Consider the following 25,983-nt stretch of genomic DNA (forward strand, 5'->3'; position numbering starts at 1 on the left):
TTTTCTACTTGAATTCTACTTGGGGGCTGGCCTGTTTTCCCTCTACCACTTCCCATACTACCCAGGGACTCCCAGCACTGAAGCATGGCCCAGTTACTTTTTCACTTCCAGGATACGCACAGCGGACCTAATCCTGCATCCCTCAAAGCTCCAGGCTGTCATCACACACCCAGTGAAGGACAGACCCTGAACTGGCTGCTTGGGCAAAACCAGCTCCTCAAGCCCTCGGAGCCTGCAGCAGCTCCTGCTTCCTGCACAGCCATGCAGCGGCCGACTGGGCGCACTGATGGCCAGGGCAGAGCAAGGGGCAGCTCTCCCCAGGGTACCCGACAAGGGGAAGACGTGGGGCCCTTTCCCTTCCCCACACTACCATGGTATGGATGAAGTCCAACAGCAGGGTTGCAGAGCTGCAGAGCTGCCTACAGCGAGTATGCTGCGAAGCGGGGACAAATCTCAAGCCTTTTGCCTAATGGCTGCATAGAATCCACAGCTGCTGCGCTGCTCCGGCAAAGCTGGGCCTGCACAGCTCCTGTTCAGCTCACCCCCTCCTAGCCTGGCGTTGGCACATGTTCACCTGTGCTGCCTCACTCCTTCAGCCAGCCAAGAACCACCTGGGGATGGGGAAAGAGGAAGCGGGGAGAGGCCAGCGAGCTGCTGATTCAGCAGCACAGCTGAGCTTGGAGGGATGTTGTAGAAAACAGAGCTGGAAAGGGAGGGTAGAAGGGGGATTCAATAGGGGAAAGGAAGAATTAGCCTGTAGTACAGTACATAAAAAGCCTCCTCCCTTAGCATTCAGCCTTCAGACTGCTGGGCAGTTTCAGCACCATCCCAGGATGAAGGTCCTGCCTGATCTGAAGCTGTGAGTTCAGAAAATCCATCACAGCGAAGAGACATATGGCCAAAGAGACTCACATCTTCCAACCCTGTGTTGGTACAAAGACACACAGCTTTATGGAAGGTACCAGTAATGCCAGGATCCAGCTGATGACCTGGTTTGCCTCCTGGCAGCCGCAGCGGCAGTGTGGAAACATGACTAGGAGGAAAACAAGAAAGGCCTCCTTGCAAAGTCTATTTTTTCAGTGCCAATGGGCACTTCTGTCCAGAGGAGCATAGAGGCTATCTCACATCTGATCTGAGCCACGCTGCCAGCCCTGCACACCAGACAACCTGCAGCTGAACCTCAGCACCACGGCCATGAATACCACCGGTGCCCAATTGAAGAGGCTCACCCTTTTCCTTCCTGGATGACTATCACAGAGCAACCAGTGGCTGACAGACTGGGCCTCCAAGCCCCTTGGTATTTGCCCTTCTATCTAACCGGGGCATCCTCCACTTCTTGCTGCAATTTACCAGTCTGACTGGATTCATGAATTAAGGATTTAAAGCACTGTAGGGCGATGGAGCACAGGGTAGGAATAATTATGACTCCTGTGAGCCTGACACACAGCAGAAAAGAAGGGACAAAGCCAGACCTGGGAGACCTTTAGATCAGCAAGAGTTTTGTCCTTGGTAGCAGCAGGTGGGATCCAGCTCAGACCCCAACAGCCCTGCAGGGCTTGTCATTCACTTGCACCCCAACCAGGAAAATCCCCCATGCAGCTCCCACATGACAGAGGTTTTTTTCAGTAAAATCTAGGATAGAAGAAAGTCATTGACAAGTTGGGGAGAGGCAGTGACAGATGAGGAAGCTAATTACACCCGACCTGACTAATTAATGCTGACTTTCAGATTAAAAAATCCTCACTAGTGTTCCATTTCAATTACTCAGTTGTTCCTTCTTACAGGAAAAAGGAAGCCTTGTGCACCAGCAAGCTAGAAAGAAAAAAGGAAAGAAAGCACAAGGCTAGAATGGGAGGGAAAGACAATTTCTGTAATATGGGAGATTCCTATCGACAAAATAATTAAACTTCACATTCATTTCTCCCATGGGCAAAGCTTTCAGAGCAGAACTAGCAGTTTTATGGTCCTATTTGTATTCCTCAAAACTCTTGGAGTTTCTACCAAAGGCCGCTTTAGGCCCCTTTGTTAGCTGTATAAAGTTCTTCTAAGAGGGAGAGAAATAGCCTTTCGTGCTTGTAAAATCATCCCAAGAGCACCCAGCTTCTGAAAAAAGCCACCTCTCTGTAATGATGCTCAGCTGACAGCATGGATGGACACAGTGCCCCCCAGGCCCTGTTGTACTAAGGAACGCTGTACAAAGCTCTGGCTTCGTAAAACAACCAGAGGGCATCATTAATGTACACCCACTCTAAAGCAGGGCACCACAGTGATACTCGGGACCAGAGTTTTGCTCTGCACTTGAATCACTGAGACCGGTCTAGAAACATCACTTTAAAAAAACAACGCAGAAGGGCTTTCTCAGGTCCCTGCTCTCCCTTTATCAACACAGCTGTAACTGAGTGCATGGAGTAAGCTGTGTGCTGCCCTTTGCCAGTGCAGACTGCCTTTCATGAGTGGGAAAAATGAAACCGTAAAGAGGAATTAGATACGATTTCTGGGCCCCTAAATGGAGGTCTGACTTTCAGAGGTGTTGCACTCCTTCCTGGGAAAGCAAAGCTGCCCCAGGACACCTGAGACTGGGCGCCTGAGTCTCCTGAAACACTTCTGAAAACACTGGCTTGATTCAGCCATTGACTAGAACCTGTGCCTGAAGATACAACACAGGACCTGTTTTAGTGGAACACAAGCCCAGAGATGCACGTGCTGTTTAAAGGCACTGGTTTAAAGCGCTGGTTGGGCTGATTGCACCACTATTAATCAAGCAGGTCTGCTTATCCAGCTGTACAGCACAATGCAGCAACAAGGCTTTAATCTATTTGCTTTCTGGGCCCTTTGCATTTCCCTTCCCATTTGCTTTGAATCCTTCGATAAGATACACAAAAACATTGCCAGACCCCAGGCATTTTCAGATCAGAATGAAATCAGAATGCTCCAGCAGCACAGTGCTGTTGGAATTGCAACACAACGATGCAAACATGTTTGCTGGGGAAAAAGTTAGATAAAATTATCTTAAAATATATATATTTAAAGCTCTATTGTCTGCAATTGAACTTGCCCACAGGGGGCAAGACAACAGATAGGGCTATATACAGGATGGAGGACTGTCTGATCTTCCAAGCTTTATGAAGTACAAGCATGCACAGTCACTCGTAAACAAGGTGTCCTCCTTCACTGCTAACTCTCCTGCCCTTCCTTCCCCCTACAGGCACTCCTACACCCCAAGATATGAGCAGCTGGAAATGGAAGGGAACAGTCAGATTCAATGAACTTAAAGGTCTTTTCCAACCAAAATGATTCCATGATCTATCAACCTGCTTTCAGAATGGACAAAGGGCAGTTAGAGCACTCTCAGCCTACGATATCAAGGATCTCCTGCCTGCACCTGCCTGCTATGCCAGGTGTCTGACAAGCACTGATTAGATCTACTCATAATTGCATGCCAAAAACAGTGTGGAAAGATTAGCTGCAAAGTCAAGCACTCACCAGTCAGGAAATGCCAAATTCAGGGCTGACACAGCATCCTTAATTTGCCCCCCTTCTGTAAACGCTTTGCCGTGCAATTTTTCTTCCAAGCTCAGTGTCTAAAGGCAAGACCTCTGCCCTCCACCACTGCATGCGATAGACGATGCTCCCTGAACCCACCAGCTATTTGCTACCTTGTTCTTTCCTCATTGTTCAGTGTGTGGTCTCACGCCTCGCTTCCTGCACGCTGCTCATGCCTGGCTCAGAGGCAGAATTATTAATTTCCTCATGAGCTTTTCAGCACTGCCTGTCACGACAGAGTCTGAAGGCTGAACAAACAGGACTGAACTGAATCTTCTCTTAGCATCTCTGAGAAGGAGGGGGTGGTATAGTCCGCATGTGACAGATGCGGGAGCTCAGGAGATCAGAAAGAAAAAAAAAAAAAAAGAAAAAAAAAAAGAAAAAGAGATGTATTTTGGCTGCCTAGTTTGACACACACGATACCCAAATTCTTGGAGTGCACAGCACGGCACAGATGGAGGCTGTGCAACAAACTACAAGCTCGGCTTTGTTCTGCGGGTACAATTTGAGCTGTAATGTGAAGCATAACCATTGCTGTGCAATGTAACCCCTACACTGGTGAGGTACATCCAGCCTCCACAGGGAGAGCCAATTTCACACAATCTACGCTAACCAGTGACATGGGTGCCAGTACCTGGCACACCTCAGAAAGGCTTAACAGTGCCAGAGCACAAGGACCATCAGTTCCCTCATCCCTCCTCACCTCTAACCTGGCCGTGTGGACAAGGAACAGGGTGGAGAAAGGAACTGCAAGATTACTATATGGGGAAAGCACAGACACTGGTTTTAAAAGGCATTTGCTCTGTGATTGTGTGTGCAGGCAGTGCCTTCTCACACAACAGACCGAGAAGAACAAGGTAACCTTACAGTTGTGATCCACACAAGGTTGTATAGCAAAAGCAAAAAGGAAAGCAAAAGCAGCTCCACTGTGCTTTGCTAGGAGTAAGATGCCTACAAATAAGAACTAGCGCAGCCATCCGAGTTTCCTATTTTAACATCACACTTTTCCTGAATGTTTCCCGAATTAGGAAAAAGAGCGATCCCACAAGTTTGGATCAGGGGGAGACCTTCATATGGCACTATTTTCGGAAACAGAGGCAGCCCCACCACTGCTCCAGCAGGCTAACCACAAGGTCTGTCCTGGGGTGCTATTTCCTGAATGACTCAAGGAAGAATCTGTATCCTGACGGATTTAAAATAAAAAAAAAAAAATACATATTCAAAAGGACACCATACATCGCCCCAAAACACTTGCTTCCAAGTACTGAAACTAGCACTTTTCAAAGGGTAAGGTCACCAGATTTGTTGGCATCAAACCACGCATGTTTGGTGCCCTGCCACCCCAGGATTGCTGCAGAGGTAAACCCACATAAGAACATCACTAACATGCAGGTCATTGCCAAAGCAAATTCATTTCCTGATAAAGCAATTTGCTCCTGGTTATTGTAACTAATGATTGTAGGTGTTAGAAGACAGCTTCTTGGTTATAATCTCACAAAACATGCCTCGCAGCCTTGTGCCACGTCTACCACTTGAGTTACTTGCTTGTGTTAATGATAAGGCCTCGCTGTCACTCAAGCATGTGGCACTTGCGGGTTTCTGCACAGACACCAAGCAAGCTGAGCCTCTGATATGCTTCAGAAATGACTCACCTAACCACTACAAAAGTTACTTAGATTTTGTCTGAGCTTCAGCCACTTGCTGTTGCTAAGTAAAGGGCTGGCTTCTGGATCAGCTGTGTGCTTTGGGTGCTGCCACACAGCCTTCAAAAGCCCCCCGGACCCACCTCCCGGAGACCCAAGATCACAGGCTTGTTAAAGGCACGTGGATTTCCACACTCCAGTGTCTGCCCCTGGGCACCTGTGTTCACAGCAAAGCCTTTACAGATCATTAAATACAGATGGCTGCCACAAACCAGGGCCTTGTATTATTATCCCAGGAAGCGTCACTCGCTCCAGGAAGGAATCTTAGGCCACGGAGAGGATTCACCCATTCCCAAGCCCCTGGAATAAACTGCCATCCCCCCAAATGCTGTGTGCTGCTCTTTCATAGATAAACTCAAGCTTCCCAGACCACTGTCACCCCGAAAAGGAAAGCCAAGTCCTGCTGTCAGCGCCTGACAGTCATTTATTATTCCACCCTGTGCCCAGGCTCCCCAGTTTACGTCACTGTGGGCACTGATAGCGCTCTATGCTCAGCTGCATTTCCCAGCTCTGACCCTGCTCCCCACACCTGCTCCTTGCAGCAGGAGGAAGTATGAAGACAAGGGCTGGCTGTGCACTCTTCTCCATCTGCAGCTCCCCAGCAATAGCCTGCTTGTGTGCACACTCTGCTTCTGGGACTAATCAAAACACCCTCTCCGAAAGGCCCCTCTCCAGAGTCTCCCCATAAGCTGCTAGTTCATCACTGGGAAGGAGGAGGGCGATTTCTTCCTCACCGTGCACACGAGCTGCTTTCTTGCCAGCAGCCTAAGTGGCAGTTTGTGCCGATGGGATTTTGCTGGTTGTGGTGCTGTGGGCAGCAATATGAAAGCTGAGGCAGGAATGCCAACCTGTGCTGCCAGTCCTTCTTGTCAGCCACAGCATAGGCAGCTTTTCATCTCCTTGCCACTCCAACATAAAAAGCACAATTAAGGCTAAAAGGAAACATTGCAAGTACTCCCCTTCACCTGAAGTGTCTGTATTCAGCCAGCTCTGCTCCTCAAACTGACCTTCCAGGAAAAGGAAGCACAGGGAGAAAGTCCCACCTGCACATGGGTCTGAGTCATGCGGCTCAAGAGTTTCTCACTCCAGATGCTACCTTGCCTCACTCTGATGGATCTAAAGGTCTTGCCTTTTTGCTTCTATAATTTGTTGACATCAGAAAATGCCAGATTCAGAACAGAAAGGCTGTAAGGACTGCAATCTGTGGTGGGGACACAGCTCCCATGGCATTTCAGTCATACTCAGTTCTTCAGCAGGGCTTTCCACATACTGGCATGAAAGAGCCATGGATGATGCTGTAGTCCTCTTATGAGGGAGCAGAACACATCTCTAAGGTTGTTCATGCACCATTCCAGCTGCATGCACTGACCTGAGCTCATCTGTGGCATAGATATGGCCTCTTGTTTCCGAGAATATGAGGGCCTGAATTTTGGGGAGAATTCATCCTAACAGTCACTACAGCTGAGTGGGAATAACTGCAGCAAACCACACTACTGTCACCCATGAACAACTTACTATTGGATCAGGAGGGACTCACAAAGTAGGTTGTAGCTAGCTGGCTCTCAGAAGCCTACAAAGCGGGAACTGAGCAGGTATGTCTTTCTTACCTCCCACACTTCTCTCTCTCTGAAGCATATGCAGCTAGCTGCTCTCCTCCCATGAAAACCTGGTGCTTCTGGAATTAGATTAATTAGCACTGCTTTTTCATCTTCCCAGGATCCGGGAGAAATCTGAAAGCAGACATGTAAAACCCAGAGACTGGAGAGCCTCCAGTGCCACAACTGACTGCTCCAGAGCAGGACCCGGGTGAATACAAGGCTTTTCAGAACAGAGGGGAAACTTCCTGAGGGGATGGTGAGGTTGTGGAGACAAGACAAGATGCCCGAGTGCCTACACAGCACGTCAGCAGATCCCCTGCCAGTACAAGGACTTAAAGCTTACTGCCAGCTGCACCAACCATGCAGAAACTCACATTAAATGTTACCACAGCTCAATAAGCACAGTCCTGCAGACCATTAGCAGAGGAGGGGGCAGGGTCTCAAAATAAGCAAACTGGTTTAATGACACATTAATCTCAGGGAGAGTCCAGGATGCTTCCCAATACAGACAAGAGACGCTAAGAGCTGGTTCCTGTTAGTCCCTGTGCAAAGGAGGGAAATGACGCTGGTTACGGCTGCCAGAAGCTGGCCAGTGAAGCCATGTCTATAGGATGCAGATTTAGGCCATCAGGACTGAGCTCAGAGCAGCAGTGTCCCTTCCCTCTTCCCTGTCCCAACACGGACCCAGAGGGCCGTGATCTAAGCCTAGCCCAGGAGCAGTTCAGAAAGACACAGATGCCACCATTGTCCCTATTCCCCTTCTACCACCAAAGATTCAGAGATTAATAGTCCTGTGAGCTGCATGAGCTCAGCAGCTCCTGAACGGCAATTGTCCAGCCCAAAGGATACCAAGGGACTGCCATCTGGCAAAGGATCAAAGCATTTCAGGCAATTGTTCCCAGTTCCTTACTGCATCCCAGTTTCAGCCAGGCATTCACAGGCTGAGATGCTACCTGTGCTAACCGTAGGACCAAGTCCTGCAGTTAAAACACTTAAAGTTAAAAAAGGAAACATTTATGGCTTTGCTATCAAGTTTTTCTAGCTTTCCTGTGGCAAATCACATCATCTGCTTCTGAGCTGCCCTCATATTCTAGAATCAGAGACCCCATCTTCCACCCTTTCATAATGTGCCTTGTCCCAAAGCCTCCTGGAATTCTCCGCCACAAGCAAACACGGAGTAATGCTTGCATAGACATTTGTAAATTGATTTTCAAAGGGACTCACTCCACTGCCCTGTGCTGTGTCTGGCCCTCTGGAAACCAGCCCTAGTTGGCTGAGTAAAGGGACAGCCTCACTGCAGTTACTCCCTGAATCAGCCAGAGGAATGGGAACGCACACAGTACCAGGATCTGCAACGTAACAGAATAGATGGGGATGTAGGCAGGTGGTATACACGCAGGAATAAATTCAGCTGCGTGTGTGCCAAGACTCGGATCCAGAAGGAATGACCTCCCCCACAACACATCAGAAATACAAGAAACAGCAAGAGGTCTGTAAAGAAAATGTCATCACAGTCTTAACTTAATCTGTTTCTGCTACTTACAGTATAGCTCTCTGTTATTGGAATCTAAATAAGGTCAAATGCTTTACTGTACCACTTCCACAGAAACCTATGCTATGAACTCTGCAGTTAGTGTGAGGTAACCTTCTCCAAGGAAATAGTTCAACGTAGCAGATTTACAGGAATGAAGCTTCTTTTCTTCAGCTTAAGCAGTGCCACAGGGGATGAAACATTTACCTGCTGATATATCTTGTTTCCAGTTGTCATAGGCTGGTGTTTTATAGCTCCCTATGATGCTGCAGTGTTGCTGCGGTGCCCTGTGCACAAGTATACCGACATCGGTGACAGGAGTGAAACGGACCAAAGAACACCCAAGACCACAGCTCAGTTGCCCACTCAGTTGTCTCACTGAGCCCCATATTAAGTGACAGAGCTGAGATGTAAGGGTTAGGACTGAGAGAAAGGGTAGCCTTGGAAGTAAAATTCAATTTGGATGTGGGAAAAAAAATGTCTCAAAGCATGTATATCAGTCTGAAACACACTGTTTAAAAGCATGGCCATAGATTTGACACTCGGGAGAGTCCAAGGCACAGACATTGCTCAGTGGGTCCCGAAGAGCCACAGACTGCAATGCCTGGGCCTGCAGCTTGGAAATCCCAACTGCTGGCAGGAGGCACCAGAAGGAGCAGCTTTCTGTGCTGTTCAAGAACCAGCCCAAGCTTTCCAGCAAAACAGATTTAGGTTTCAAAACAAGCTGTTGTCTATATTGTCCAGACTCACAGCCCTCAGTTTAAATGGAGTCCACTGTTTTATTGAGTCACTTCCATGCTCTTGTAGGCCTGTCCACCTTTCCATTTCAACTCAGCCATAAAAATTGGCTTGGAGATTACACTTGGCACATGAGTTGTTAGCTGGAGAGCAAGTGGGAGGGTATGCGAGGAGGGAGGTGGAAGGAAAGAGATGGCAGAGAAAATATGGAGACAGAGGATCTGGCTGGGTTTGATTTGCAAGCAGGAGTCGGGGTTGCTTTGGGCTTTTCTCAGGCACATTCAAAATGCCCCATTGGGTTCTAGTTCAAATCTCAGTTTGCAGCCCCATCTTCTTCATGTATTCATTTTTTCCTTGTTAAAAGAAGGGGGGGAAAAAAAAGAAGACAAATTACTTGATTCAGAGAATCAAGTGTGCTGCATGTTCAGCAATACCCCAAGCAGTAGAAAGGATTAGGTGCTGGTTTGGGTTTTTTTCCAAATTGTCTCCACAGACTTTAATACAGCATTCAAAAGCAATTCATTCTCAGCTCCTGAGTGCAAACCTGAGCCAAGAAACAAGTCAACAGACAGCACACCCCCTTAGGAGCAAAGAGCACTTTGCATTTGTGCATGATATCAGCTTCTATCAGAGACCACATAAACCCTTTGCAAACACCTATCAGATCCAATTTCCTTATTCCTCTAGGGAAACAGGTCAGATCATATGCAAGTTTATAAATTAATTAAGCACAGCTCCGCAATCTAGCTCCAGCTCTGCTGGAATTCAGCCATTACTTTTGCTGACTTTAACAGAAGCTAAGTACAGACCAGGCAAGTTACAACTAACATTATTAAGTTTTAGTTGCCATTTGGGGAGCAGCAGCCATACCTACAACCCCAGTTAACAGTGACACAATGCGGGTGCCCAGAAACCGCGGCATCCAAAACCTAGAGTAGCCTTTGCTACAGCAACCTTCCAGATCTGTTCAAGATTTGTGGCAGAGCAGCAACAGGACCCAACTCTTCCCAATCTCCCCATTAGCAGACACCCCAGCTCCTCCCATGCTCGATGTCATACCTTATAAAGGAGTTGATACCCAGCAGGGGCCTGTAATGCTGACACATGAATTTCCTTCTCTGCTACTGGTCTGCAAACACACAGGTCCTTTAAGAACATGAGAAAGCAGGGGGAACAGGGCTCCTGTGATACATTTTTGTAGATTGACTGTGAAAGGAACAATGTACTGAGCCAATGCTCCTGGAAATGAAAATGCCAATTCAATGTAGGACATTTATTAAATATATATGTCACCACAAATAGATGAAGAAATAGAGAATCTGTGACTTGCTAGCCCAATATCAGACAGCCAAGTGAGCTCAGAGTAAAACTAGAGAGCTCCCAAAACCCTGCTCTGTGTTCAAGCCAAAGAAGTTTCTGCTATGCAAAAGTAAGACAGGAAGAAAATCTGTGGCAACATCATCAGGCAGGATACCCTGAAGCCTCTACAAGTCCGTCCACATTAGTTATCTTAGCAGGCAGGTTCTGGGCTGGCATTCCCAGTAACAAATCCAAAGTGACTTCACTGATGTGACTGCATTTACACAGAGCGAGCGAGATCGCAGCTGCAGAACCAGGCCCCAGAAGCCATATCCTGAAGTCCAGGCAGAAAAATGATTGTCACCTCTGACTCTCCCCCATAAAGACGCAGACAGTTAAGGCCAGCAGCAGTTTTAAGAACCAGACGACTGCCAGTATGTCTTTCACCCCCTGCAAACACATTGGCCTCTCCCCCTTCTCCACTATTTATGTAACAAGCACTGCCGCGTTCTATTCAGGAGGAGTTGTTCTCTATTAACAGAGCTTGGCAAAGATCAGGAATTAACTGTGCCAACTTTCAAGCCTGCTGCCTTAAGGCAGATGGCAGGGAAAGCATCCCAGAGTTGTTCCCCAAACCTCTTCTCCCAGCAAGCAGAGATAACAAAACAGGAAGACAGGGTCAGGTATGAGTGAAGCCCTAATTTCAGGGCAGCAGACAGCCGCTGCCTGGGGTGCCCTGCTTTGCAATCGGCGTGCTTGCTTCCCCATGGACCAGCAAAGCCCACTGCACTGCCAGTGCCACAGGCTGAGAGCAAGGGCACAGCTTTCGCTGGAAGTTTTATACTGCCAGAGTTACAACAAGAAAGAGGAGATGCTTGGCCTCTCCAAGTCAATGATGCTGCTGTCAATCAGCACTGCTTATGACTAGCACTGAACTGTACCTTTATGGGAAAGCAAATCACCCCGGGGCAGCTGGAAGGACAGGATTCCCACAGTTACCGTGACCCACGGCATAAAAAAAGAGCTGTGGTTGCAGAGCATCCTCTGCTTCCCCATCAGCAGAAGATAGCTGCTCTGCCATCCCACCACAAAGGGTCTCCCAGGAGCAGTTCCAGTGCCGGGGGTTTTCAAATCACCCCCAGGAAGGCAGAATGTACTCAGCCACTGGCAAGAACAGGACACAAGTGGACTCCTAAGCTGTGGAGTGGCGAGTGTCCAGTCCTGGTGAAGTCTGTATGACATGCAAGTGCCTTGTTCTTGCAAAAGGAGTCCACCATCCCCAGCTCTAAGCAACCAAAATTAAAGCTTTGAAGCTCGTTTTGCCCAACTTTCTATGTCTATTTTCTCCCATTAAATGAAGCACTCCAGTTATTAGTCTTTTCTGTTTTTCAATACTATAAAAGTATGACTCAATAGCTATGCTGAGACCTCAGAAAACTCTCATGGTGCTGCAGAGGACACTTGGTGACAGCATGACAGGCAAGAGGGTCATAAATAATATTCTACCGGGTGCTAATTCAGACAGTTGTTGTAGCTCATGCCTGAAGCATGCTGCCATCAATGGGACAATTTACAAACTCACAATTAAGCCCTTGCTGAAACATATTCTGGGCTGGGGTCAGTGGAAAGTCTCTTGCTGACTTCACCCAGAGCTGGATTAAGCACTTAACTCTTATACTGTCTCCTCCATGTTCCTGAATTATTCATTAAGGGCCAGGCACTGCAATCCATACTCCACACTGCGCTTAATCTGTCCTTTAAATTGACTTGCATTAGTCTGAGTCACAGGCACCAAAGCACCTTACTCTTTAAACAGTCTCACTGAATGCAGCAGAGCTATTCATGAAAGAAGGAACTCCTCTGCGAGAGGAAAGGAGGCAGGATCCAGCCCTTAGAAAAGACATCAGTAAGGCTACACCTCAGAAAATTCACCCTGGTAAAGCTGCATCAAGATGAATGAACTCAAGTAAATCTGTGTGAAATCAATCATTTAAAGAGATAGCCTGTTCTCTGGTATCACAGGGGAGACATAAGGGAGTGCTAGAAACTAATATTTCATTGTTCAACTTCATCCCAACGTCTGGAAACACATTCTCCTGCCCCTGGCCACACATTCACGGAGCCAAATAGCAACTTGCACGCACACCTTGTGAGGACTGTTATCTCTCTATAGAGGGAGAAACAGGGAGGTGTGTGGAAAGGAAGAAGGCAAAGGACATGTTTCACTCCTCTTGACTGGCACAAAAGGAACAAAAAGTAAACAGGTCTTGCCACCAAGGAGGTAGCAAGTACCCACACTTACCAGCAACTCTTCCCTCTGCCAGCCTTGCAGCTTCCAGTAGCCAAGCCTCCCAGACCACAGTACTGCTCAGGTCCTGAAATCCCCTGAGGCGACTTAAAGAGCAGATAAACTGGCATCACAGAGGAGAGCCCATTACAGAGTAGCTTTCACCACTGAGCCCACATCTATAGTCTGATACTTTGAAACAAACAATGGATAAAAAAATAAGCCAATCAGGTAAGTGAAAGGAGAAATCTTGTGCATTACATTGAGAAATGTAACGAGGTTTGATTTTTTAGAATGAATTAATCTGTTCAATTCTCATTTATGTCAGTGCTTGATAAGATTAGAGGATTAAACCAACTGTATGCTAAATGCTTCACGCTAAACAGTCTTGCTAGGATTTACTGCATGTTGGCATGCACAGAGACCATGGCAGCATCACCCCAAGACCCTGGGACTCACAATAGGACCTGTTCAAAATTCAGAAATAATAATAATAATAAAAAAATAAAATCACAGTTTATCCAGATTTTCCATATGCCGACAGGGTATGAACTCCTATCCCTCTCCAGTTTCAGTCAAGCTTACTTATTAAGTACTTGTACCCAACAGGCAAGTCTTTGTATAAGCAGCACTTATCTCCGAGCACTGGCATCACAAGAGGATTTCAGATGTGCTGCGGTTTTTTGGATGCAAATTGTTAACACTGTATGCATACCCTCCCCCAGGGCCATACCAAAATGCACACAGCCTGTCACCCTCATGCTATACAGTTACATATATGTAAAGTCCTGCACAATACAGCTTGGTAAAAACACGTGTCATTGACAGTTCAGAAATTACAGATACAGAGGCAAAGTTCTCCTGTAACTTAACCACTTTTTCTATTGGCCTGACAACAGCATTTGTGATGTTTAATTCATTAATACTGAAGAAATATAAGATCCTAGGAGTCGTGGCCAAGGACATACCAGGAATTGAGAGAATTTTTAGCACCTAGCAAACACATTCTCCCCAAACACCTGAAAACTATCTGGAATTTCACACTGGTGAAATCCCTCCTTTCTGTGCCCCCAAATTACACTGAGCCAGTCAGATATTGTCACTTCACTCCCTACAAGTGCCTTACTCCACCGTTGTAAAGAAAGGTTATGCACAACAAGGGTATTTGTCAATATAGCCAGGAGGTAAACCTAGACAGCGTCAGCAACTTCAGATGGTGGCGGCTGTGGGTTCTCCCCGCCCCCCCCCCCCCCCCCCCCCCCCCCCCGAGGATGAATTTGGCCCCGTACGGTGCAGAAACTGAATCACAATCTTCATCGCAATGGGCGATTGGAACAACGCTGATGCTACTTCCCAAACATCGGTCTGGTTCTCACATATGATACTGTTATATATTGCTCTGGGTCATTTGCCCCTTAGCTGTTCCCCACGTGTGTCTATGTGAGATGGTCACAAATGCTGATGACAGTTTCCCCGTGAATCATTTTTCTACTAGACAAGCATTCTCCCTCCACAGTGTTTTCTCCATGGGAGAACAGCAGGTATTCACAGGGGCAGCAGGAAGAAAGGAAGAACGGATCTTCTATCATATTAAGCATTTCCATTCCAACTTTGTTGTCTTCTTCACTCACTCAGGTCTGTTTTATTCCAGGCTTAGGGAACCAAACTATAAGGCTACAAAGGGGTAAAGAGACTGGCTTGATGAGTCTAACCTCTGAAGATGCATCCAGCGTGATAAAAGAAGTGTAGCTATTGAAACATCTCCCTTCAATACAGTTACTGTGTTGCTAGGTTTCCATCTAGACACACAGCCTAGAAGAGCAATCAAAGAAAGCTGATGCTGTGGATAATATCTTTATCAACACTTCACAAGGTTGTTGGGGAGGAAGAGGGAAAAATATTGTCCCCGATCAAAGTTTTACTGGTGAGAACAGAAAGCTAGTTTCAAAATCTCACCTAGATTTTTGTGGGAAAATTGTTTTTAAGAAATAGAGCTTTTAGGGTAGCAGATTTTATGTATATCAGCATGTGGCTTTGTGAGCACAAAGTCTGTGTGTTTATTCTGTCATTTGAATTGTAAAAGTACTTCTCTTCCAATACAGAAGTCCTCATCCCACTTGACTCATATGTCTTGCAGCTGCAGAAGAGGGCATGCATCAGCCTTGTTTGAAAGGAACTTATTTGCTTGCACATTACATTAAACCCTAAAAGGCTTAGCACAGCTGTCAAAATACTATCCTAATAATTGCATAAACTAAGGTTGCTAACCAGCACACTGCTGTGCCTGTGCATAAAACAAAAGCGCAGGTGACACAAGATGCAGCAGTGAGGTAGATGCAAGGTCCTACACGTGCCTGAGGGACCTGCCACTCACCTTACCCTGTCTGTCCCAGAGGTTTTTGGTTATGCTCAGCTGCTACCCTTCACCAGTGCTTTCCAACACCGGACAGTGGCAGCCAGACCAACTCTTTTGGTTTGGTCATCACCGAGTAAGAAAAAACACCAAAGAGTCCATTTTCTGCAGGAGACAGGCTGTTTTGCAGCATGCCTTTGCAGACCACCTGGACTGGCAAAGGCCCAGGAGTGGGCTGCAGCTCGGACCGATGCTCAGCGATGCAATGTCCTTACTAAGTGACCCGGGTAGGAAAAGGCCAGTTCCTTTCAGGAAGGAAAATTTCCTTTTTAGGCAGGAAAAGTCAATGTCTACACAAGCCGGTACGAAACAGGAGGGTTACTTTACACGTGCCTGGTACATGAGTCTCTACATCTTTAAAGCAAAGATCTGACAGCAGCTGGTGCCAGAGGTGAGAATCCTGCCTGGCTGGACCCGCTAACAGCCCTGAGCGGGGGGACGCCTCTCTGGCCCTCCCCTCCCCAGGGAAGCAGGCCAGCCCTCCGTGCTGCCAGGGACACAAAGCCGCTCAGTTCTGCGCCCAACTTTCCCCCAGGAGAAGAGCCCTGCTGCAGGCACCGCTCAATCGGCTCATTATAGCGGCCGCCCCCCGGGAGACGCTCTCCTCCGCGCGCATTCATGAACTCTCCAGAGCTTCCAGGGAGAGTTGGCTGCACACACAGCTGCGGGATTCAGCTGTTGTATTCGCAGAGAAAAAAACAAGGGGGGGGGGGGGGGGGGGTTGGAGGGATTAAAAAAAAAAGTAAACAGCGGAGTGGGGCGGAGGGGAGTGCTGGCAAGCTGCGCGCTCCCTTACCCACCGCGTTCACGGCGGGACCCGGGAGCCCGACCGACCCCCGGCACCTTCCCGGGCAGCGCCGAGCGCCCGGGGCCGCGCACCGCGGGGCTGGCTGCGCCCCCCGGCCCCCGCCGCGCCGCGCCCGCAGCACTCACCTCCGCCCGCCCGGGCGGCCGCGGGCTCGCAGCGATGCCGGGGCAGAGCCGGTGCGGCGGTGCGGGCTGCCCGCCCTGCAGCGCGGCGTGCCCCGCTCCCGCAGCCCGCACGGCCCCGCCGCCTGCCAGCGGCGCGCCTCAGCCGCCGCCGCCGCCTTTTAATGCCGCTCTGCCCTGCGCCGCGGCCGGCTGCTAGCAGTGCCCGCCGGCCCCCGGGGGCGGAGGGGCGGGCGGCCGCCAGCCCCCACCGCTGCGCCGCGGAGCGGTGCGGAGCTCCGGGCGCGGCCGCTGCCCGCTGCCGCCCCGCCGGGCTGCGGGCGGCGCTGCGGCCGCGCTATAAACCCTGCCCCGGGCCGGCCCCCGGTGCGGCGGCGCCGCGAAGGCAGCCCCGCCGCGGGGGGAACGCCGGGGGGGCAGCCCCGGCGGGGAGGGGGGAACGCCGGGGAGGGGGGCAGCCCCGCTGGGGGGGGGGGGGGGCGGCAGCCTCGCCGCGGGGAGCAGCCCCGCCGGGGAGGGGGAAGGCAGCCCCACCGAGGGGGGCGGCCTCCTCGGCCGGGCCCAGGTGTGCGGCACAGCGCGACTCCGTACCGGAGCGGGCGGGTAACGGAGCGGCCGCCGGGGCCGGGAGCCCAGGATGCGCTCTGAGCGCTGCGGGGCTCGGGCCGCCCCGGGATTGCCCCGCCCGCCGCAGAGGCAGCTCGGGCTGCCAGGCTGCCGTCCCGGGGCGAGGGGTGCCCTGTGGAACAGGCTCCGGACTAGGGGCTGGGAACCCGGCTCCGCCAGGGTGGGCACCCCCACGCCCGCTCCCGGTACAGGCACTGCCACCACACCGGTACCAGGCAGATCTTGGAACAGAAACTGCCAGAAACTTTAGCAGCAGCTGGCCAGTGCGGCAGGTCCCCCCGTGTTAAGAGCCAGGGCTCTAGGAAGGACTCATCTGGCTCCCTTGCTGGCGCTCTCACCGCAAGATACATGCTCCTTATAGGAGACACCTATATGTACTCAGCAGCAGAGGTATGCAGCAACGATCCCTCAATTAAGTGGGAGTCATTAAATGGGAGGTGGCAAGGCTTACTAGGGTAGTAGAGAAAATCCGTTTTAGATATTCACACTCGCCCCTTATGCAGCTAGGCGTTCGCAGCTGGTCGCCTAACCTGGCCATGAACCCTTGCCCTGGCTTCCAGGGGTCGAAGGAGTCCCGCTTGTCATAAAGACATCCCTGAGTACAGGGGCTTCGCTTAGTGTTGACAGAAGGCCTCTAAGGCTGTTGGATACGGTGGTCTTGCGTTTATTTATCGTGTGCTCCTCTGTGACTTGCTCTGGTTTTGAGGCAGGGAGAGGACATTCCCCCGTCCCTGGCCTGTTTACCGGGGTGGCCTGGTACTGCAGCGTGGGGTCCTGCAAGAGCAGAACGTCAGTACCTTGCTGATGGAAATTGCCTTTAATCCAGCTACATTACAGAGCTGACCTAAGCATGTTTTGCCCAATATTCTTGCTTATTTGAATGTTGAGGGTACCTAGGGAAAATATCTGTCACCCCAGTTTTTAGATAGATTTGTCAAGTCAGTAACAGAGCGCAGCATGGTAAAACAGGCCCATCACCTGAGCCTGTCTCCCGGCAGGCAGCTGTGTCAGAAGCATCGTGCTCTTTCTGGTACACTGCTTAGAGCGAACAGGAAGCCTGGCAGACAAAGCCAGGCCATCATCTTCGTTGTGGGGCTCCAAGGAATGCAAATTTAATGAGGCTCCTGAAGTAAAATTGCATTCCACCAGCTTCACGCATTTCTGCCAATGATGGAGGTTTCTGCAGAGAATGTGATGGTGAGGGCTTAGCAATATTGTTGAAAACAGCAAGTGTACAGTAAAGGGGAAAATCGCTTTTTCTAACTTTGTGGTGGTGTGAGCGGAGCCCACGCTGATGTGAGGGACAGTGCTCGATCAATCACACAGCAGAGCCCAGCAAACTGCGGGGAGTTGTCAGTCAGCACTGTGTATCAGAACTAGACAATAACACGATTCTCCTCGGCAGTGTTTCCAGCAGCCCTCCAGGCAAAGGCACACATGTATGAGCCCATCCTCAGCCCCCTGCTCCCCTCTTCGCACAAGCATGCAGCGCACCAAGGCCTGCGATGCACACAGGGGCGGACAGACCCAAAGTGATGCTGACACACCTGCTCACAGATGAATCATACCCATCTCTCCACAGGCAGAAGTACATCAACTTGACAGCTTTAGCTTTTAAAAATTGTACATTGTTTTCCCACAGCATAAACACATGACAGCTTCCTTTGCCACACACGTGCCACAGAGCTATGCTAGCCTCAGTTGAACTAGAAGTTTCTCCTGCTGTGTTAGCACCTACAACATATGCAGGAAGAATATGTCTTTCCCTGTCAATAAAGAGACACTCAGACTGCCCCATCCATCTGTTAAATATTGCTCCATGAATGCACAGGGGTCTGCACAGCACTCGAAAAGCCCTGTAATGGAATACTGGATGGGAAGGGGTGACTGGGGGTTGACAGTCCTGCTCTATAGCAACTTCTGTGATTTCAGTCTCTTTTCATTCTGCATTAGAAGGAAATCAAACATTTCAAATATTCGGGGATGGGAGGGGCAGGATGGTGCACAGTAGAAACCTTCATACCTGGCTTAACATTTCTTTCTATGCCCCTCTGTGCTCAGAGAGCATCAGCCTATGACTGTTATCATTTCCCTCCCTCAGGCCTCACAGATGTGCTCAACAAAACAGCATGTGTTGCCAAAATGAATAAATAGTTCACCACTAGTTTAAATCAGCAACACTGAACGCGTTTTACTCAGACACGGGTTAGAACTGTCTACGTAAGCAGCACTACCCATGCACATAACCACAAACTGTGTTGAACTGTACCTACATTACTTGCACACGCCCGTACATAAAGGTTTCAGGGCTTTATTGCAGGCTCCACTAACAATGAAAATGCATCTACAAAGAATCAGCATTATTTATGGCTTTTATTAACCCCACACACGCACTGGCAAACAGCACACAGACTGAGGTGCTGCACGCTGCTGTTGTCCTCATTAACCACACAGGTACACAAACACACGCATGACACCAAGAGACATTAGCACTGTATTGCAGTCTTAGTTAGCAAGCTGCGTATTCACAAATGCCTGGCCACATGCATAGAGGCACACAGTCATAAGCAGGCAAAAAAAGGATTGCTACTGCGCCTGAAGCCATTCCTGGTTAAAGGATGGCTTTTGGAGTTGGGAAGCTGAAGGAAAACATCTTCTCGTTTATACATGCTCTCTAACCTTCTCAGAGCCTCAGCACAACTGCCTTCCACACCACAATCAGGCACCATCGGCCATTCTGCTTGCTTATATTTATGGCCCCTCTTTGAAATTCTGACTGCTCATCTATGCAGAATAAAACTACCCAAGCAATCTTTCCTGTTCAGGTGCTCATTACTAAAGCATTAAATAATGCCAGGCAGGCTCTCTTAGGCCTTGTAAATTTTATCTGGGGGACTTTCAGCTTCCACAAGGTCTATTACTGCCTGATTGCCTGAAAGGCTTTCAAGTTTGCACCAGACAGCAAGCCATACAGCAGAGAGGGCCAGGTAACAACTGAGCAGTGAACTTCTATTAAACACCATTGCTGGCTTGGGAGCCAGGCTCAGCAAGGTGAAATGCATACATGTGAGCGCGTATGCATGAGTGCATGCAGAGTCTGCCAGCATGTCCCTGGAGCATACACAAGGCAACCAGTGTTTGCATAAATGAATGTGTGTGCTTGAATGTTAGAGAGAAGTGCCTGGATCGAAGGGTGACACTGTACATGAGTGAGTGCAAGACTGTGGGTGCATGAAAAAGGAGTGGGCTTATGTCTGTGGGCCCGATCTCAGCTACACAGATGTCACTGCAGAGTAGGTGCTCAGGAGTCAGTGGGGTTTATGGTGACACAGCTGAGAACAGAATCAGGCTGTGGGAGTTCAGACCTTTCCTGTTTGAGCAGCTTTCTCCAAGTGCTTGCTGTTAGCCAGGGCTCAAAGCCAAAGGCTGTTTGAATACACCAGTAAGCTTAATAAAGTGGAGAGAAAATAATGGAGAAGCCCAGGAAGAAAGGGCAATAGCCCTCAAAGCCAGAGACAGTTTCATCAGCTGCCAGCTAAGTGTCCCAGGAGAATCTGCAGATAGATCCAACACCCCTCAGCTCCTGGGGGCAACCCCTAAAGGATGCTGAGCTGCAGATACAGCATATTTTCAGAGGAAAAGAGGGGGGAGTGGGGACCAAACGCTCTGTTTAGAAACATCCCTCAGCCTTTTTGAAGTTGTGCTATCTGCTTCCTAGTGCCTTCCTGTCAGAGGACTGGGACCTTTTCTCCTCGTCTTTCCTCACCCAAACATCCTGCTTGATGGAACATCAAGGAAAAGGACCTTTCCTTTCTGTCCACAAAACTAACAAAGCCACATCACGAGCTATTTCTATATGTTGGGTATTTATAAACCTCAGCCCTGACCTGATCAAGCAAAATAGCTTCTAGTTACCACCGAGTCAGGCTTGAATTCAAACTGCCAGCCTATTATTTCTTACTCAGGCAACACTAGTACTCAAAAATTATGTTAAACATTTCCCCGATGCAGAAACAATCGCTTCCCCAAAGAGCACAGGGGTGAAGGCATGCAGCCAGCCAGCCCCCCCTTTTATTGGATAACATTTCTCATATATTTCATGAGAGCCAGATGGCACCATCTGAACAGCAGTGAACCTGGAAGCCTTCAGCCACATCAGCGAGCAGGAAGCGTGACCCAGGGTGGGAGCGCAGCAGCTCAGCGCCGCAGCCGGTGCTGGCGCAGGCAGAGTGCAGCTGCCTCTGCTCGGGCACGAGGGCACAGGACGGCACAGCCCGGGAGGCTTTTCTGCATTCAAGCAGCAGTGTAAATTTGCACATGGAACCCTAAATCGCCACTGCTGACAGGTACAGTCCTACACTTTCGAGGGCAGGGGGAGTTTCCCCAGTCCCGAAGCTCTCTGGGAAAGGAAGGCCCATCTGCGCGCTGCCTGAGAAAAAGAAACAGATGTAAAGAGAGGCAGAGCGTACTCTAAACCCCCGCTGCGTGTGGGGCCTTTTCCTTGCAATTAAGTGAAGCTAATGGTTTTATGGAAGTTGTTTGTTTAAAAGGCCTTCACTGCACTGTTTAATGGAGTTTCACCAGCATTCCCCAAAGGCTTCCAGACTGCATTAGTACCCCACAGCTCACATCCTAACCAAACAAGCCTTCTCACCCTGACGGCTCTGCCCTGTATGTATGGAGTGTAGGAGTATCAGGGCTGCTGTGCCTCCTGTGCTCGCCTTTCCACCAGAGTCTTGAAGCCCCAGGATGTCATGAATATTCATGACATAAATATTAGCAATAAGTATTGTGCAATTTGGACAAAAATATGTTTTAGGCAAAAGAACTGGGAGAGAACAACTGAGAGAGAATCTTTACTCCTGAGCTCCGGGAACTACTGAATAGCATTTTCCTGAGCTGTAACTGGTAGTTTTAAAATGCAAATCAGTCTTGGGTTTTTGAGAGACATTGGGGGGGGAAAAAAAAAAAAAAAAGACCCAGGCAGCAAAGCTTTATTGTATTGTAATGAATGCGGGATTTGCAGAGCTGCTTCGTGCCAGTGAATGCACAGTGGATGCAGGCCAGGGACTCCAGAAGCCCCGAGGCTTGTCCCCAGCTAGCTGTGCCACTGGCTCACTGTGTGACCTTGAATAAGGTATCCTTTCCTCTGTTTCAGTGTTCTCATCAGAAGACACAGGGGAAAGGAGAGAGATGAGGCCATTTCTGTGCCCCCTGGTGAGGTTATACATTATAGACCAATCTGAGGTGGAAGTCAGCAGAACAAATGTAGCAGCTGTCTCCCTGCAGGGACCAATGAACTCGGATAGCGTTGCCCTGTTTTTAACACTCTTCCTCTAGCAGATGCTGCTGAACCTTTCCTTCTTCTTTTCCTATTGCTATTGCTATCGCTATTCTGTAGTTCATCTTTGGCCTTGTGTGTCCCTTCTGTTTTTCTATAGAATTGGTCCCCTCCTTGAGCCCTGGAGTCTGTAGAAACCTCTCTGCAATTGTTCAACTCTTCTTTTTCATGACCCACCCATACAGCATGTAATACCATTTTACCTGCCATCTAATTAAAGAGCTGTCCCTAAACAGACTCTACCACACAGATCATAGTAGGAGTCGAACACAGAAAAGGAGACACGATAAGTGAACTTTTACTATAGACGGATTTTCTTCAGATTATTAATGGTATAAACATAGATAATAAGTGTCTATAAAGAGAGGGGGTGGTCTGAGGCACATCGCAGTCCAGAGGACCGCTCTATTTCTCTGTTCCTGGACCCCCAGGATCCACTCTGGCATCTTGGTTACCTCTGCCTTGACTTTCCTCAAGCTTTCTGCTCCCTTCTGTACAGCCTGTGGTGGGCGGGATTTGGGGTGCCATTTATTTGTCCACTGTTGCCTCTTCTTGCCGCCTTCACCATGCTCAGAACACTGTGTTAGTGAACTCAGAAGGATAAATTGGTGATTTCTAAACTTGCCCCTTCAAAGCTGTACTCTGCCACCCACAGCCTGCTCATACCTCCTCCCACCGCATCCAGCAATGCTCCCTCCCATGAGCAGTGCTGAAGGAAGGCTGCTGAATCTGGCATTTAGAAACCAAGTTGACTTCACAAGGTCACATCAAAGAGGCCAAAAATCACAGTCAGCTGGCACTAGCCTTCACTTATGACTCACCAGAGAGAATATTAACTGGTAAAGCAGAGGCAAAGAGTGCCATATTCCATTACCAGTCCCCTGAGCCCCCCTGACACCACAGAGGGAGAGCTGTTAACTGAGCTCTTCAACTGCATTTTCACTAACAGCAATGCCCTAGCAGCTGCCTGACCTTCACGCAGAAGTCTCAGGTCCTCTCGTCTGCGATGTCTCACAGACAGAAATCAGGCTCAGAGTCTTGTGTCCTGATGCTTTTCAGAAATTATCTCTCTGATGAAGGCAAGATTCCAAAGAAGGAATACACCACAAGGAGAAGCAGTCACTCTGGGGAAAAGTCAGTGCATTCTGATAATAAAAAGCCAAGATGTTCAAATCCGGATGCCAAAAGGTAGGTTTCAAATCTATATTTATACCCCTAAGCATCAGACTTGAAGCTCCCATCACATGTAACAGAATTTGTGAATGCTCAAAGCTTTTCAAACTCGGCCATTTGTTTCCAAATACATAAACAGGAATAAAGAGCTTCTCAAAAAAATGCTCTACTGTACCAGCAGAAGAATTTCAGCTCTTCACTGGAAACACAATTCTGTAAGAGGCACTTTCTGGAACCAAAATATATTAGCTTAAGTTGAAATATTTGGGGTTTCAGATATTCCTTTCTGAAGTAATAAAAGTAAAATATGCTTAAGCAAAGCATCCTTTCTTACTCCTTCCCCACCAGCTATGCAGTGGGGACAATCGGAAGGTTTTGCATATTGGCAGTGGCAGTAGAAAAGTGCTTCTGAGAATCAGGTGGGAGAAATGCCTGCTCCAGGAAGCCAGAACAGAGTAAGAATTAGGAAAAAAAGGAGGAGGACAAAAAATCAAACTAAGCCATTCACATGTTGAAACAAGGGTGCATACCCACTACCACTTTGGAAACACCAGGAAACATTACCAATCTCTTCAACTCTCAGGAACCAGAAGAGCTTGCAGAAGTGATTATGGGTCAGAAAATTAGCAGAAAGCAAAAAATTCCTATAAACCAGAAAATTCCTAGGAAGGTTCTGGGTCAGAATTTCCTAGCAAGCAAAAGGATTCCTCAAAATCAAACCTTCCTCTCCCAGTGTAAATCACCATGAACAGTAAGTGGCAAATGTTCCAGTGCACGTAACAAATGCAGGGCACATTCTAGCCTAATGATTAATGCAAGAGAAGATGTCATTCAAATTCCACACATTTATATCAGGTATTTTTCCTTTTAATGTTACCACTGTCAAAAAAAATTAACCGTGGGGAGAAAACACAGACCAAATTCAGAGCTGCTATAAATCAGTCCTGTTCCATTTTGACCTCAGAGAGGTTGCCCAGTTCCTAGCAATGAAGCATATGACTGATTACCTGTCTATTCACATTTCACATACCAGTAGTAGGGAGTTCTATATGGTACCCGCTTGGCAAAATATTTTGTCCCTCCTCTAAAATAGCACACACAGAGTTATCTCAGCAACAGCTATTTATACATTGGGAAGCTAAGCAGCTAAGTGTTTCTTTCATCTCTGGGTCCTTCCACCTAGCCAAGAAAAGCATCCTGCCTTGGATGACGAAACAGAATAAAAGATTGTGCTGTTTTCATACCATGAGCAAGTGGAGAGCAATCAAAACCCTCCACCTATTGCCAGTGAAGCTTTGTATTTTGCTTTGTGCAGACATTTCCATCTGAACATCAGCCTGCTAGAGCTGCTGATGTGGGAGAACGGCTGTTCTGCCCCATGGGTGAGGAAGCTAACGACTGGTCTGGTTCTCTCTGAAAGAGCAAGAAAAAGGGCCACATGTGTGTCTGAGCACCACAGCCCAGGCAGACAGGAGATATGGATTGCCTTTTGCTGAAGAGGGTGGCTCCAGGCCAGCTCTGCCTGTTGTGGTGGCTCCACATCATTCACCAGAGCCCAATACCACTGTCAGTGGGTTTGTGTCCATATGGAACTGCAGCCATGGCAGGGTGGGGACAGATCCAGCTGTGCTGCCTCCAGTATGGAAGGCTCCAGTGGAGGCTGTAGCTGAGAACTAGAACCATTGCTGCAAAAGAGACCTTGGTCACTCAAAATGAAGAAAAGTGTCCCTTAGGGCTTTTGGTGGCATGTCTCTATTTACCAACACAGAGTTATTAGTACAAAGGGAAAGTGAGAAGTATAACCAGGGAAGCAGACAGACAAGATACAGCCATAGGAAAAAGCTAAACTCTACACAAACCCAGATTGGCAGACTGATAAAATATTCTTAGGCAAGAAACAGACAGCATGAAAGACAGGAAGATGGAGAGAAAGATTTAGAACTGAACTTAATACGTCTGTGATTTATTTGCATTAAGCTCAAGCAGTGTGTGTGGCTTGGGTTTCACTTGTTTATTTTGCGTCCAAGACTGCCTCAGGTGCTGGCAGAGAATTGTTTTGTTGAAGTCCATGGGATGCTTGGGAAATTCATTGTCCCTGGGGGAAAATGAGGAGATTTTCATGAAATTCTGGAAAAAGTTCTGCAAGTTCTGAATCTCAAAAGAGGAAGAGTTACGTGTGAAGTAATCTGGATCTCCTTCCTATAGTGAAAGCCCAGCTTTGTCTCCTCAGAGCCAGACGACCAAAAACTATCAGCAGCCTTCCTGCTGTGCTTTGCATGAGGACATTCTGCAAATTATGGAAATTTTGTCCATCCAGCCATCCTGCAACAGATGGCAAAGCAGTGAGAATGGCCAGAGCTGGTGGGTGGCATGGATGTGTTTACTTTAATAAGGCCCAGAGATTCAAGTTCCACTAGTGCCCATCAGCAGTCTGTTACATTCATTCATTTATAATTATTTCCCATTTTTCCCTGCAGTTACATTTTAGAATTGTAGTTATTTGGATCTCTATAACCATCCAAAGTAGCTCACATGACCCTGCCCCAAAACAGGGCATCCAGGATCCCCCCCAGGATCCTCCTTGTAATCCAGGCCTGGGCACCAACCTGTGGGACACTGAGCCCCTTTCAGCCCACAGAAAAAGGACTGTGGTTTTGCAGAACCTCTTCTGCTATGGTCAGGCTGTCCAAAAGAGCAGGAAGGAAAGTAAAAAAGCAGGGGAATATGTGGGTACAGCAAGGAGACTAGACAAAAGAGAAAAAGAGCGAAGAGACAGGTGAGGGGGTTAAAAGTGGTACAA

General features: G+C 48.5%; 1 protein-coding gene across 6 annotated transcripts in view; it reads right to left on the reverse strand.

The window, feature by feature from the left end:
• Positions 1-25,983, reverse strand: part of DISP3 (dispatched RND transporter family member 3) — a 162,310-nt gene that overhangs the window by 79,798 nt on the left and 56,529 nt on the right. Inside the window, exon 1 of one of the 6 annotated variants that reach the window (XM_027787971.2) lies at positions 12,715-12,936. The exons of 4 other annotated variants lie outside the window; for them this stretch is intronic. The gene's annotated coding sequence lies outside the window, so the exon portion shown is untranslated. Of the gene's footprint in view, positions 1-12,714; positions 12,937-16,045; positions 16,215-25,983 lie in introns of those variants that run through there. One more of the 6 variants, XM_055799170.1, reaches the window with a different exon arrangement.

The sequence above is a fragment of the Falco peregrinus genome, chromosome 3 (genome assembly GCF_023634155.1).
Source record: "Falco peregrinus isolate bFalPer1 chromosome 3, bFalPer1.pri, whole genome shotgun sequence".
Lineage (NCBI taxonomy): Eukaryota > Metazoa > Chordata > Aves > Falconiformes > Falconidae > Falco > Falco peregrinus.